We start from the raw sequence: 16,371 nt of genomic DNA, 5'->3' as shown, positions 1-16,371 counted from the left end.
CCTCCAGGTTTTGAACTTGCCTAGTCAGTCTCCACAATCAAGCAAGCCAATTTCTTGCAAAAAAAGAGAAACTTTTAGTATGTATGCCTTACTGGTTCTGCTTTTCTGGTGGAACCCTAACTGATGCAAGTAATAAGCCTAATTTCTAACAGAATAGAATCTTAAAAAAATTATTAGGGGAGGGACTTCCCTGATTGTCCAGAGGTTGAGAATCTGCCTTGCAATACGGGGGATGCATGTTCAAACCCTGGCTGGGGAACTAAGATCCCACATGCCTCAGAGCAACTAAGCCAGAACACTATAACTACTGAGCCCCCACGCCACAACTAGAGAGTCTGCACAGCAAGGAAAGGTCCTACATGATGCAACGAGGACCCCACATGCTGCAACCAAGACCTGACACAACCAAAGAAGCAAATAAATGTTTAAAAAATCATCAGGGGAAAAGAGAAGCATGATACAACTTCATAATACTTACAAAACTTGACAGAGAAGACATATCATCTTAAATACATGTCTCTAACAATAATGCCTCAAAAAATACCAAGCAATAACTCATGTAACTGCAGAGAGCAAAACAGAAATCAAAACTGAAGCTAGAAACTTTAGTACACCCTGTAGAGCACACTGTGATGGGCTGTAGCACCCCCCTCCCCAGCCATCTGTGTGTTTGGCTGCTAATGGTTCACAATAAAATATTTCCCTGGGAATTGTCCTGGATGAAGCAAGCATCCCCTCTCAGGTCACACATCCTCCCTGGGGCAGCCACATCTAGTGGTGCTCACTGTGGGGGTTCAAAGACCTTCTCCCCTTGCCTCAAACTTGCAATCTCTCTAAAGGGCCATCCAGCTAAAGACTCGCACAGGGGCACTCTTTCTGCCCCCTTCTGATGTCTATGTCAGAAGCTTTCTCTATCTCTTTTATACTTTAATAAAACTTTATTACACAAAAGCTCTGAGTGATCAAGCCTCATCTCTGGCCCTGGATTGAATTCTTCTCCTCTGGAGGCCGAGAATCCCAATCCCAACGTTTTTCGTGGTTCAGCAACAACCTTTCATGAGGATGGGGGAGGGAGCAATTTTAGGACTGGAATTGAGTGGTTATTGCTAGGAGCCATTGACAAGAAAAGGCTGAGGGTGATTAATCACCAATTTAAGGTGAAGTGTGAAAAGCAGAGGGCTTGAAGCCTGAGGCAAAAATGTAAGAGTAGCATAACTTTGGCTAAGTTGGATTCTTGATCCCAGGAAGTTTTCTATGCCAAGGTCAGGACCTTGTTCTCAAGGGAGGAAACCCAGAGACTCGGGATGGGGACATTTGGGTTGATGTGGACAAATATCTGTAAACACCAATCCCTCTGGATTTTGGGGGCCTGCAAACGTGACCCACTCCTCTCAGTCTTGTTTGAAGATGATGCAGAGGAAGCTTCTATTTTGTGATAAGACCTGTGTCCCCTCACAATCTACTTTCCTCCCCTCCTGATCCCTAGACCCATAACTAGGGTCAAGTCACCATGACAGCCCACAAGAGAAACGCTGGACATGGTAAGAGATGAAGATGACTATTCAGCTGCTGTGGGCCCTGGTCAACCTGTGTCTGAAGGAATCAGGTGAGTGCAGTCTGGATCCCAAGGATGCTGGACCATGGAGTGTAGAACATACAGCTGGGTGTGGAGAGCTAATTGGAAAGGAGCACATGCCTGTGATAAGGGTTTACACACTCTGCCGAGGGTGTCAGGAGGTGGTGCTAACACACTGGTGGTGAGAAAAGCTTGGAGAAATGATAGCTCCACACTGAGCAGAGAGGCCAGAATCACTTGGCAAATGGTGGAAAAGATGGTTAAAATGCTCAAAGAAGTGGACAGTCCAGAACAGGCAGAGAATGTAGGGGTGGAAAACGTCCCCGCTCCATTTCTTTGGAAGATGGGGGAAACCCCTCCGTGGAGATACAGAAAGGTCTGGTGGGAGGGGGCACCAGCATCATTGAGAAGCTCTGCTGGGTTTGATGTAGGGGGTTCCTTATAGAACCGGGCTCACCAAATCTCAGAGATCAGGCTTACAGAAAGAGCAGAAAGGCCAACGTGGAAGACCGGTGAGCAGGTGAGGGGAGCGCTTTATCTTCAGAGAGTGATGGGGACAATTACTTGAACACAGTGTCTTCACAGGAACAACAGGGTGGTGTTCAGTCTACACAACCAACGAGATAAAGGCTGGATGATGGGAGTTCGAGGTTAGTCTTTACCTTTACTGACCAAGAAAAAGAGGAAAAACAGAAATTGATCAAGCTGTGTTGGAAAGTGGGGACACTGCTACGGTCTCTTCGCAAAGGAAAGATAATATAAGAGTGCTGTGAACTGCCCACAAGTTTACGTAATTTAGATAAAACGGAAAATTCAATTCCCCGGATTCGGCAGGCAGCCGGCCTCCCTGCGCTGCCCACCTTTGGCCACAAGAGGGCGCGCGAACCCGCCCTTCATGACCCTCCTGGAACGCAGGCATGTTCCGCCCGTGGATGGGGCACCTAGACCAAGGGGGAGGAAAACGCTTAGTGTGAGCTTCCCGACTTATCTTGCAGAAGTTTTCGTTTAATAGAATGTCCCTATGTTTCATTCTTTATCTTCTCTCAGTACTAGGATTTATTTTACAACAATAGCCGTTCATTGAGGCGTTTGAGTGTCGTACTCATAACTTGAGGGAGCATTTTGTAAAATAAGACAAAATCTTTTCCAGTTGCCAGGATGTTTCTTGGCAAGAGTAGTGATCACAAGAAGACAACACATCAAAGAATATGTGATCAGAGATTTCAAAGGCCATTATCAGTTCAGTTCAGTTCAGTTCAGTCGCTCAGTCGTGTCCAACTCTTTGCGACCCCATGAATCGCAGCACACCAGGCCTCCCTGTTCATCACCATCTCCCGAAGGCCACTCAGATTCACGTCCATCGAGTCCATGATGCCATCCAGCCATCTCATCCTCTGTCGTCCCCTTCTCCTCCAGCCCCCAATCCCTCCCAGCATCAGAGTCTTTTCCAATGAGTCAACTCTTCGCATGAGGTGGCGAAAAGTACTGGAGTTTCAGCTTTAGCATCATTCCTTCCAAAGAAATCCCAGGGTTGATCTCCTTCAGAATGGACTGGTTGGATCTCCTTGCAGTGCAAGGGACTCTCAAGAGTCTTCTCCAACACCACATTTCAAAAGCATCAATTCTTTGGCGCTTAGCCTTCTTCACAGTCCATTATAATTATCTCCATTTGGGAGTGAAGAGTTCTGCAGAGCAGACTGAATGTTACCTGGAGTCTGAATGAGCCGTTCCTCTGTCTTCACCTGTGAGTTTCTATTGCTTTCATCAGCTAAATCACAACATTGAATACAGTTCTATATATTCTGCCCATGTTCACATGAGCCCTAACAATGAAACCAAAAGGATAAGACTCTTATAAACTGAGGAAAATGAAATAAAATGCTGATGGAATTACTGCTGTATGTTAATTGTATTTAAATATTGTGATTATTCAAAGCTATTATATTGCTGGATAACGTTAGCCAAGAATTAAACTAAAATTGCTCTTTAAAAATTTGCTAAATGATTTGTCTATTACACTTTGGTGAGGCTAGGGGGAAAAGCAAAAAAAATTTAGCTCTGTTAAAGGTACTATAAATGTATTCTGTATTAAAGTGTCACAAAATCATACATTTCAACAACCATCTGGAAACGGATGAAGATCAAGGTGTTTTTGCACAAAGGACTTGCCACTCTGATTACCCCCATATGTCCTGAACATCATCCCCATAAATGAAGTGAAGACTTGAATTACCTCTCAGCCTTTACTAGTAAGGCTGGCATCAGCTGTCCTCAGTTAGGACTCCTGAAATGCCCTTCCCATCCGAGCTGGTCTCCAGGATAAAGTAGGGTGCAGGGTGCAAGGGTCCAGTTATACGCATTAGCTGTCAGCATATGTCTTGAGATGTTTCAACAGTCTTGGGGCCTTCGGAGCACTGCTGTCTACACCAGGCTGAGCCTCCGATTGGGGCTTCACCAGCAATGGTTGGATTTTGGCAATGTCCTCTTGTGAAACTCGGAGGCAGCCAACAGAAGACCCTTGCCCAGGCTCCAGAGGGCCTATTATAGGCTCCCTGCAATAGTCTCTCAAACCCTGTTCCCTCGACCACGACCTGGTCCCACACTGATCCTTTACACTGCTTAAGGAGATGGGGGTCCTGGGCTGTGGAGCTGGTGAGTGTGGTAGAGTCTGGGTCCTGGCTGCCAGCTTCTAGCTGCTTATTCTGCTTCCCATTAGCCCTTCTTTTCCAAGCTGGCTGCTGCTCCTTCTTCGTGGTCCCCAACATCACTGCTGTCCAGGTTTTTCAAAGCTTCCAGGATGACCTTCATTAGGGACACATCTCCCTGAGCTTGGGGACAAGGGGTGCTAACTTACACATAGCTGGGAATCACCCAGACTAGACAGTGAGGTGTCTTTACACCTGGAATGTGCCTGTGAGGGGTTTAGGATTTCTTAGAATTCTAGGATTTGTTGGAAAGGGTTGTGTCCCTAGAAAGAGGGAGGATCTCCCTCGTGGCCAGCCCCCAAATCCCAACTCGCACATTAGGTCTGAGTTTGAGCCTTCCCCCTGTTCAGGGAAGTGGACTGAGAGTTTATGCTAAGCCATTGGCTCTCTGTGGGATTCCTTAGGGAAGATCAGACCTCCTGAGGAGATGCTGAGGGTTCAAAGGCCTGGTGTGGTTTGTGGTCGGAAGGGCTGAGGCATCAGTGCATTGCTGTGGATCATTGAACCTGTGTGTCCTTGGGGTTGGGTAGGGGTAGGGGGGAGGCTGCTGCAGGCTGTGGTTCCACTTCCTTCAAGGGCTGCGAGAACCAAGGTGTTTCAGCACCGAGGTCTGGACAGCGCCCTCCGACTGGGCTGGAGGTGCCCTAAGGGGTGGTGTACACACCCGTCAACGGGAGTGTGGGTTTGGCGAGGGAGGCCAGGGAGGGAGCCGGGCCTGGCGCGCTGACGTCTCAGGGACAGATGGGAGGCAGATCCTGGTAGAGTTGCCCCAGAGCAGCGTGCCAGGCATGACCCTGGGGCTACTCCACTCTTGTGCAGATAAGAATGCTGCCCATGTCCACCTCTTCCATTGCCTAAGTGCAACATGGTGTTAAAATGGGTATTTCTGCTAAGAATCTAAGAGAGCAGAGATCAGATACCTAAAGTGAGATGTGAGGCAGGCTGCCATGCAAAACTGACCCCCCCCCCAAAAAAAAAGTTGCTGAGAAACTCTTGGGGGACTCTTACGCCCCTCACCTATAGTGAGAACATCAAAGCAGTCCTGAAAAGGACCGAAAAGGATTTCTAAGGTTTGGAAAGATGGTGGGGAGGTGGCTTGTCCCACAGATCAAACCTAGTGACAGTGATTTTAACAGGCCACCTGGGCAGCTTGACATGGGTCCCCTGGTGTTTGGGGGGGTACTCAGTGGTCTGATGTATATTTTTGCTCCCCTGGTGGTCCAGCGATTTAGACTCTGCACTTCCACTCCAGGGAGTGTGGGTTTGATTGCTGGTCAGGGAACCAAGATGCGACTTGTTGCATGGTGCAGCCCCAAAGTAAAAAGGTATCTGCACGCTTTTTAAAGCACAAATTTGAGGGCAAAAGATGCAAGAATTCTTCCCATGATCTAGACATGTTCTGGGTGCCTGGGGTAGGGGGTAGGGGGCTGGGAGTTTGGGGGAAGGTCCTCTTAGGTGCCATCTGAGGGGTGGCCTGGAGGGCTGATCACATAAAGTTCAGTTCAGTTCAGTCGCTCAGTCGTGTCCAACTCTTCATGACCCTATGAATTGCAGCACGCCAGGCCTACCTGTCTATCACCATCTCCCGAAGTTCACTCAGACTCATGTCCATCGAGTCTGTGATGCCATCCAGCCATCTCATCCTCTGTCATCCCCTTCTCCTCCTGCCCCCAATCCCTCCCAGCATCAGAGTCTTTTCCAATGAGTCAACTCTTCTCATGAAGTGGCCAAAGTACTGGACCTTCAGCTTTAGCATCATTCTTTCCAAAGAAATCCCAGGGCTGATCTCCTTCAGAATGGACTGGTTGGATCTCCTTGCAGTCCAAGGGACTCTCAAGAGTCTTCTCCAACACCACATTTCAAAAGCATCAGTTCGGCACTCAGCCTTCTTCACAGTCCAACTCTCATATCCATACATGACCACAGGAAAAACCATAGCCTTGACTAGATGGACCTTAGTCGGCAAAGTAATGTCTCTGCTTTTGAATATATTATCTAGGTTAAGGCTTCCCCAGTAGAGAGCAATGAGCTGAAATACTATTTTCTCCAGGGCTAAGTGAAATCCTCAGCCCTGAGGTAGTCTCTTAAAATTCCACCAAAGTCAGAGTAGGGTGCTGCTAGAGATACTGACCATGGAGAGTTCTCTGCACCTCTGTTTATCCTCCCTTCCCTGCTCTGACTCAGAAGCACTCAGAGAAACTTCCACAAGACCAGGAGGGAAGCGGCTTCAACTTTAATTCATGTTCAGAGACTTGACTGTTACATAGGATGGTTGTAATCACAGTCTGGGGGAGTGTTTCTTAACTGGATTTGTCTCTCACTCTCTTCACCCACCTTTGCTCCATCATCCATGAGAAGAACTAGAAACTGAACAACCTTTTTGAGGAATGATAGGAAACAGTCACTTTATGATCTCAGCTCACCTTGTACATGTTTAGAACACCCTCTGAAACAAACGGCCAGTCCCATTTGCTTCCAATCCTGATTCCTTGGAGACAACGCATACAGCACAGGTAGCTCAGCATCTATCGGGAGAGTAACTCTCTGGCCAGTTGATGTGTCCCAGGTCTGGAGATAAGGAAACATCCTCAGTGGGAGAGGCAATGGGCCAAAGAAAAATTTTATCATATACTGTATTTGCGGCAAGGCTGTGCCAGCTTCATTTTTAAAAATTCATTTTAAAAATATTTATTTGGTTGCATTGGGTCTTAGTTACAGCATGTGGGTGGGACCTAGTTCCTTGACCAGGAATCAAACCCAGGTCCCCTGCACTGGGAGCATGAGTCTTAGCCACTGGACCACCAGGGAAGCCTGTATGCCATTTTAAAATGCTACCTTCCTTTCAAAATGAAGCAATACAGCTAGTTTGGTGTGAAGCAGGAATGTATAAGTAGACTAATGGAACAGAATAATATCTAGGAATTAAAAATTTTTTAAAATATTTGATGCCTTGGTGCTGGTGGAATAAACCTTTGAAGTTAAGTTTAAGACAATTTTTCTTTTTCTTTCTCTTCATCCCTACTTTTTCTTTCTAAAAAGTGATACTTTAACCACAAAAAAATACCCTTGCCCCAGTTTTTATAATAATGTATGCTGCTTTGTTTTCTCAACTGGGGGAACAAGTGCTTATTCATGTGTAATAAATGAACTGAGAGTTAAAACTGATAACTGAAAATCCACTTTTATAACAAAAATGAGATTGTATTGGTAAAATATTATCCGACAATTACAACCTTTTACAATTTGACTTATGAATACACAAAAAGAATTTTATCAATTCCATGAGAAACTTGAAGGACACCATTAAAACTTTAATAAAGTTTGCTTAGAACTAATTCTTAGGCTAGAATATCTACAAATAGATTTGAACATAAAATTCTTTTCTAAAAATTATTTATTTACTTGGCTGCGCCAAGTCTTAGTTGCATGCAGGATCTTTAGTTTCAGCATGAACCCTTAGTTGCAGTGGAAGTTATGGCATGTGGGATTTAGTTCCCTGACCAGAGATTGAACCTAGTTCCCTGCACTGGGAGTGCAGTCTTAGCTACTGGGCCACCAGGGAAGTCCCTGAATGTAAGATTCTTGAAAGAAGAACAGTCTAAGAGATTTCAGAGTGTTTGTTTGGTATTAAATTAAAATGTTACTTTTAGGAGATTTAAGTGAATAGAAAGGGGTTGTTTTCTGCCTTAGCCAAGGAGGCAAGACCCACTTAAGACATTTAAGTTTAAACTCATGCTGAAATGTGACATCTCTTGGAGTAAGTATTGCTTCCACTGGTTCACAGTAGCAGGGGAACCTCAAGGAGAAGAGGAGAAAAGGTCACTGCAAGAAAGCCCTAGGGGATAGCCTCCTGAGCACTGGGAGATGGGGATGGGTGCTATGCCCCAGCCTGTTCTCTGGTCAGTGGATTTGAGAAGGGATCTGCCCCACCAACCCAGGGAACAGAGAGCAAGACCACGCATAGCACAGCCCCATCTGATGCTCTGAACAGATTTTAGAGAAGGCCAAGAGTAATTTCAGAGTATGAGTAAGAGAGAAAAGCACGTTGTTTGTTTATTTTTAAATTCTGAAGAACTAGGAAAAGAGATTAGTTCATGACAAAAGAAAGATATAACAGTGAAAATGATGGAAAGGTTCAGATTTTTTTCCCCAGAAAAATAGTATGAGACTTCCTTCAAGGTGTGGCCTCTTTAAAATGAGGTTTGAAAAGCTTTATGGGGCAACTGACTTTGAGTTTAAAAGAGAGGAGAGTAAGACAGGGGAGGCCTTTTGGAAACTGAAATGACAATAGCAGGATCAAGTGGTCTCTGAAATTGCAGAGCATGGAATCCCAGATGGCGGACATGCCTGAGAAGATGCCCAAAGGGCAGAGAGAATATGAAAACTGGAGACAATCTGAGAGGAGATAACTGATGCAGAGGATGGAGCAGCATGATTATCCATCCAGGTGGTGGGAATTATCCACCCTATGGAAAGGTGAACACACTCCCGGGAAAAGTCTAGAGCAAAAGGAAATGAAGCAATACTGAAAAGTACACTAGGAAACTTCTCTAAACTGGCTGAAAAGTAGTCTTTTATAATTTAAATTTCCTCTGGTCTTGGGCTATGTTCCTTTATCTCCATAGCTTTGAGTATGTGAGCAATGCAATTTAATAAAAGCTTTTTGATCATAGGTTAGTTAGTCTTACAGGTTAAAAATAACTTGTTGAATTTTAATTTGCATTTCTCTAATCATATAAAGAAGTTATTTTCATGTGTTTAAAAATAATTTACATTCAGTTTCCCAATAACTCTCTTGTCCTGTCTTCTGTTGTGCTGTTTGTGTGTTAATCACTCAGTCCAGTCCCACTCTTTTGGACCCTTTGGACTGTAGCCCACCAGGCTCCTCTGTCCATGGGATGGGTTCTCCCAGCAAGAATACTGGAGTGGGTTGCCCTTTCGTTCTCCAAAGGATATTCCTGACCCAGGGATTGAACCCAGGTCTTCCGCATTGCAGGGAGACTCTTTACCAACTGAGCCACCAGGAAAGCCTGTACTGTTTATCTCTTTTTAAAATAGCTCTTCGGGTGACAAGGGGCTGCAGTGCTCGGTTCATACGCCCAGGAGTCTTCCAAGTCACCCCTGTCAGATAAGAAAACGACACTATTACAGAGGAATAGGTGCACAGAAGCACGAACGGTCCAAAGTCCCCGGTTCGCTCGGTGCGAAAATGTGAAACTATGACCCCGACGTGACTTGAACACGCAACCTTCTGATCTGGAGTCAGACGCGCTACCATTGCGCCACGAGGTCACAAAGGATCCCTGACTTTTGATCCTTTAAGGCTCCTCAGTTCCGCCCATCCAGGTCGCTTCTTGGATTAAACTCTTTGCTTTTCCGGTAAACTTCCGGCCAAACAGAAAAAGAGCGAGAATTGGGCGGAGGACCTGGCTGTGCGAGCTCCCGGGACTCCCAGCCCACCCAAGCCCAAGCAGGGAAACAGCTGCAAAACCCAAAGTCCGGCCGGTGAGGGGCTGGGGTGAGTGCAGTACCGCATTCCCGCCGCTGAAAACCGTTAAAGAGGGGAACAAAACCCGAAATCGGCGGGCACAGCTGGGAGATGACTTTGGAACTTAGCATAAAATTAGATGCTTCTGTGTCCACCCTTCGCCCCATCCGTCATTTTTGAACATTACATAAATGTGCAGTAACAATTAAAATCAATAATCCCACTACCCGCTGTAAAGCATTTTGATGTATTTCCAGATTTCCAACCTACTCCAGTATTCTGGCCTGGAGAATTCCATGGGCAGAGGAGCCTGGCAGGCTACAGTCCATGGGGTCACAAGAGTCGGACATGACTTAGCAACTAAACCACCACCACATACATGAGTGTCCACCTGTGTGTGTTAAACCTTCTTTGCTGTAAAGTACAGCAGTTACAGAAATTGGCACAAAACAAAGAGAAGGATCGCAAACCCTTGCTCCCCCCAGACCTGCCAGCCACGCCAAGAGCTTGACATCTGCCTTCCTCCCTGACAAGCAGTCCACCTGGATGTCTATGGAAAGGACTTCCTTGCTTCATAGTTTTATCACCCAAATGTGCATCAGTAAAAACTGTGGAGGCGTTCTGTCTGGGGCATATGTCACTTTTCATCCACCCTGTTCTCAGGTTTCACATTTCTGTTGTCAGTGTGTCTTGTTACTGGAGAATGCTGACTTATATCATTTAGTTATGCTTTCCATGGTGGTCCTCCACTGTATGCTACTATTTCCCCCTTGGTAATTAATAAATATTTTGGGGATAAATGCTTTCAAGCTATACAAGCTGTTTCTCTTCAAACTTGCACCAATTTTAGCATCCAGACTTGACTGCAACAACTATCACTGTGGTGTTGTCTCATGGTCATTTTCTGTTTCCCTTTTTCCGTCTGTGTTCATCAACATAATTCTTCTACAGGAAAGAAGTGGTACTTCTTGGGGTTTTCCTGGTGGCTGGTTAGTTAAGACTCTGCACTTCCATTGTAGGGGCCGCTGGTTCGATTCCTTGTTGGGGAACTAAGATCCCTCAGGATCAAAAAGTTGAAAACAAAAACAGAACTGGTACTTCTCTTCCATTTACTTAGGTATTACATATTCATTTATTTATTTGCATCAATACAGATTCATGGGTATTTTTAAAATTTATAGTTTTAATCCATGTGTATTAGTTGCCCAGTCCTGTTTGACTCTTGGTGATCCCATGGACTGGGGCCCACCAGCCTCCTCTGTCCATGGGATTTCCCAGGCATATATACTGGAGTGGGTTGCCATTTCTTCCCCCAGTGGATCTTCCCAACCCAGGGATTGAACCCAGGTCTTTTACATTGCAAGCAGATTCTTTACCATCTGAGCTACCAGGGAAACTCTTTTAATCCATAGAATATCATTTTTAATAATGTTTCTGAAAGTCTCCCAGCTTTGGCTACAAGTCCTTCTGGTTAGTTAATGTGGCCTTTTGACATCTGCATCCTGTTTTCAGTACTTTTTTAGTTTCTGACACAAGATGTTCCAGGATTATTTTTTAGTTTCCCTGCACCAGGAGTTAACCAGAAAACCATTTCTCCAAGGAGCTCTGGTTCCTGTTTTTGGAGTATGGTTTTAAGAAATCAAGATCTGGCTGTTGGGTGTGCTCATTACAATGGGCTGTCACCCTCCTTTTCATTATTTGTAGCTTCTCGGACACTGAGAAATACAGCTCTCATTAGTCATAATATATGCACTTATGATACATATGTAAACATACATATATGTGTTTCAGAATTACTAACCTATACACCTAAATTCTTTGAGGATTTTTTTGTGGTTTCATGCTTGATTTCTTTCTGAATATTTGTTAAAGAACAGTTCTGTATTTGCTTTTGGAGTTCTCTGACGGTGTGTCTGCTTTCATCATTGGTTTAGATTTCCCATCTCATCCAGTTGTCTGCTTCGTTGTCGTCAATCCAGACCCCTCCCCTGCCCCCGAGGCTGTAGTTTACCCATCCATCTCCCTTCCCCCGTCCCCCAACTTGCTCTGGTCATAGCCATGCTGTGGTCCACAGCGTGTGTGCCCTTAGTCGGGTTTGTGCTTTGTCTTCATGTCTCATTGAATGGTGTTTTCCCCTCATAGCAGTAAGTTGAATTGGTGTATCACTACGCAGTTACAGGAGAAGGCAATGGCAACCCACTCCAGTACTCTTGCCTGGAAAATCCCATGGACGGAGGAGCCTGGTAGGCTGCAGTCCACGGGGTTGCACAGAGTAGGACACGACTGAAGCGACTTAGCAGCACACCTGTAAGAAAAAGATTTACTAAGAGGATTACCTTATATGTGTATGGCTTTCTGTTTTTGCCTTTAGCTTTACAGGCAAAATACTGTTTTTGCAAAGTCATTAACATTAGTTCTTCTCTTCCCCAAGTCCTTCATGCCTGGTTATATTATTTATCTGTAGTACAGTTAGGTTGTTACTTTTATATTCCATTTCTGGTTCATGCAGGAACACACCTGATTACTTTTATTTTCTTTAAACTTCAGCATTTGTAAAATATTACCATGGTTCTAAGTGCCAGAGCTGTGTGAAAGGGTATACTAAAAACTGTGTCACTCTCTTGTCATCTCTATTACCCAGACTCATTGCCCTCTTCTTTCCAGCTCTTCATCAACTACAGCTGTAGGTAACTAATCTTTTCAGTTTCTGGTTGATCCTTCCTGCATTCTTTTGCACAAATGAGCAGGTATATGTTTATTCTATTACACCCTTTTCTTTCTTAGATAAAGGATAGCACACTATAATCATTATTTTGCCCTTTGCTTTTTTTAGCTTAGCGAAAAGGAAATCACTCCACATCAGTTTGTTGAGATCTTTCTTTCTTACAGCTACACAGTACTTCCTGGTGTGGATGCAAGCATAGCTTACTCAACCAATTTCCCATAGTTTTTGCATAATATTTCCAAGATTCATCCATGTTGCTGTATGTATCAGCACTCCATTCTTTTTTAGTGCCTAATAATATTCCATTGCATGGATATATCAAATTTTATCTATCAGATTGGTACAGTTAAAATCTACCAAAATATCAAATGGAGATTTTTTCAAATAGAGGAGTAATCAGATTCTCCCCTTTACAGGTTTTTAAAAAATTGTTGAAGTTTGTAGTAATCCACTTGTTTTTGTTTTTAGTCACCAAGGCGTGTCCGACTCTTTTGTGACCCCATGGACTGTAGTCCACCAGGCTCCTCTGTCCATGGAAGAGTCCTGGAGGCAAGAGTACTGGAATGGGTTGCCATTTCCTTCTCCAGGGCCTGAACACACCTCTTCTCCATTACAGGTGGATTCTTTGCTGCTGAGCCACCAGGGAAGCCCCATATAATAATTTACATCTGCTAATCCTAAACTCCCAATCCAACACTCCCCATTCCTTTCGCCCTTGGCAACCACAAGTCTGTTCTCAATGTCCGTCTGTTTCTGTTTAGTAATATGAATTTCAAATATTTTATCTTGCAGTTCTAAAATGTCCACTTGATTTCTGGCAGATTTTAATTGTTTTGAAATATTCTACCCCAGATGTTTTAAAAATCAGTTGTAACCCCCTTTCCTTCTAGCTTTTTAAACATATGAATCACAGCAGTTTTGACTGTTCACTCCAGGTCTGAGTCATTTCTGGACTTGTTTCTATTGACTGTTTCGTTTATTATTGCTCACCAATTTTCCCCTCTGGTGAATGTTGATTTAACTTTTAATTTTTTTCTGGACAATGTGGATGATGAATGTAAATTTTAGAAGCTCTAGCCCGATTACACTAACTTCCTTCCCTTCTGCCTTGTAAAGCCATGAGCACTGGCCCCACAGAGAAACCACTGTGAGGGAGACAACAGCTTTCTCCTCAGGAGACTCGAGTCCAGAATCTGCTGTTGCACCAATCCTCTTATCACATTTCTGGATGTACCTGGGTTTCCTGGTGGATCTACTGCCTGGGGATGTGGAACGTCAGGATTTTCTAAAGTGAAAATATCAACTAAAGTGACAGGGTGGTGCTCTGCTCACATAGTGGTTTCGGGGAAATCCCTGGTACAGATGGGTTGGCAGGAGTTGAGAGTTTCCTTTTGAAGATTGGGATCCTGCTCTCCTCTGTTATTTTGCTGTTCTCAAAAGCTCATTTCCTTCTTCTAGATATTTCATGGGCTTCCTTAGTAGCTTAGCTGGTAAAGAATCTGCCTGCAATACAGGAGACCCTGGGTTCAATTCCTGAGTTGGAAAGATCCCCTGGAAAAGGGAATGGCTACCCACTCCAGTATTCTGGCCTGGAGAATTCAATGGAATGTATAGAGATTTTACATGGAAAGGATTTTACATGGAGATTCCTTTTCCAGTTTGTATGGGATGCAAAAATTCTCCAACTTGGTAAAGGCAGTGTCAAAATAACAATTATTAAAAAGGATGCAATTGCCCAGTATTGGCAAAGATACGGGGCAGGAGGCACCCTCATGTGACTGGTCAGAGTCAGGGCTTTTAGAAGGCATTTGGCATGTGTATTAAAAGGCCTTATTAATATGTGCACTTTGTCCCAGAAATTCCATTTTTATGACCCCATGGAAAACAGTTAAGCATATTTGCAGTGATTTTCCTGTAGGGTTATTAAAATTGTTTATAACAGTGAAGAATTAGCAGCAGTTTTAGCTGCTCCTTTCCAGAAGCAGAGTCTAGATTTTTGAAACATGAGAGGAAGGAGGAAGAATACTCCAGGTTGGATTCCCCAGCCGACTCTGAGTGGATCTTTGCACGGAGGGTTTTGGGATCACAAGAGAAGGAAGCAGGACTGGATAGAGAGAGGACACTCAGTGAACACATCAACTGACCCCATGAAGAGCTCCAAGTTCACAACTGCCTCAGCGTTAAGTGGAAAGGCCAGATTTCTACTCCTGGGTCAACTAGTTGTTGGATGTGGGCTGTCCCGGGAATGGGTCTGCTTCAGGGGTGAGTTGACTCTCAACCTCAGGACTGGCTGCCAACAGCATGTCTAGGGTATGTCTAGGGTGTGTAGAATAAACACTTCAGTTCTGAAAGTGGGGACAGGGCAGCCCACTGTTTCATCATCTGGATTCACTTCATATGACTTTTGGGAAAAGAAACACCAGGATTCTGGAGGGTCTGTTTTCCTCGAAGAAACTTACAAGGGGGATGAACTACAGTCTCCTTTCCCTCTGCTGCTGGTCTTAAGGTTTTAATTTATATTCACTGTTGCCTCCTCAACCTCAGCCAGTACCTGCACTCATCTTGGTGCCTTACCCAGTGGCAAGACTCATTCATCCATCCCTGGGGCCCTGGTTGCTGTGCGCTCCTCAGGCTATGACTGCTGTGTTCCTTATTCACCACCAAGATGGGTGAGTTGGTACTAGGAGGTATTCTAAGACAATGGGGAATTACCTGGGTGCCAAACATATGCCTCCCTTCCCCCACTGCAGTAACAGCCCCACCCTCTCCTAGAGATCAGGATCAGATATCCCTGTAGCAGTGCTGGCTCCTCTTGTTGTTGCCTGGTCCCCTGGCAGCAGCTGCAGTTTACATCTCAAAGGGATTATCAATGACTATCAATGTGTTTCCTGAATTAACTGTTCCACAAAGTGTGGCCTAAACTGGCACTTATGGCATGCCTTCAACAGGCCATTCCAGTTCCAATGTCCATCACCCTGGAAGCTTCTGGGGACGTGGTTGGTGATACGACTAGTGGATCCTGTGAGAATATGCACACTGCATTAACCTCCTCTGCTGTAAAGTTTGATAAAGGATAAAGGATAAACAAGGATAAAACTCCTTGTTTATTATGTGGATGTTGTCATGTGGATGAATCAAACATTCTATGAGCCCCAAGATAGTGAGTGGTTTTGTCTGAGACCTTGTAAGCAGGAAAGGAAAGCACATAGCTAGAATATGAGTTGATTCAGTCATATGAATTGCTGTTGTTTTCATAACAGAAGGGATCCAGTGGCACTAACTTGCCACCAAGTGTCTGACTGGTCTCCTAGTGGGGTGGTTACCATATTAGGGACCTAGCACTGAGGAGCCTGTGGCTGGAAGGCTGGACAGTCAGCAGTTGCAGAAAGTGAACAAGCCTTGGGAAGGGTCAGCTTGGGATGATGCGCATATATGCAGAGCTTCCATCTCTGCCACCAGGGCTTCAAAATTTAAGCTTGTGTTGTCAGCACTGAGCGACTGAACAAAAGTTGACGGACATCAACTTAGATCCTGGATAGAAATGAAGTGTAGGAGCTGGGCTTACATTTACCTGACTTTTCCTCTGTTTATGGAGAGCAGGGAGAAAATTCCTCTCTTACTGTCAGAATTTAGGGGTGTTGCTGGGAGACAAAGGGGTGATATCCTAGAGGAGAAAGGTTTACTGTTATTTCCCCTCAAACCTTTAGCTGACTTCCAAGCTGTGAAACAAGAGAAACCCTGTAAAAAGCAGCACCTTTTTAAGGTGAGGTTGTGTGTGTGTGTTAGTTGCTCAGTTGTGACTTTTTGTGACCTCATGGGCTGTAGCCTGCCAGGCTCCTCTGTCCATGGGATTTTCCAGCCAAGAATACTGGAGTGG

General features: G+C 44.7%; 1 non-coding gene across 1 annotated transcript; it reads right to left on the bottom strand.

The window, feature by feature from the left end:
• Positions 1–9,501: 9,501 nt before the first annotated feature.
• TRNAW-CCA (transfer RNA tryptophan (anticodon CCA)) lies at positions 9,502–9,573 on the bottom strand. The gene has a single exon. It is a non-coding gene; the product is annotated as a tRNA-Trp (tRNA).
• Between the last annotated feature and the right edge of the window lie 6,798 nt (positions 9,574–16,371).

The sequence above is a fragment of the Ovis aries genome, chromosome 11 (assembly GCF_016772045.2).
Source record: "Ovis aries strain OAR_USU_Benz2616 breed Rambouillet chromosome 11, ARS-UI_Ramb_v3.0, whole genome shotgun sequence".
NCBI lineage: Eukaryota > Metazoa > Chordata > Mammalia > Artiodactyla > Bovidae > Ovis > Ovis aries.
The sequence above is the reverse complement of the archived record's forward strand: the minus strand, read 5'-3'. Positions and strand labels throughout refer to the sequence as shown.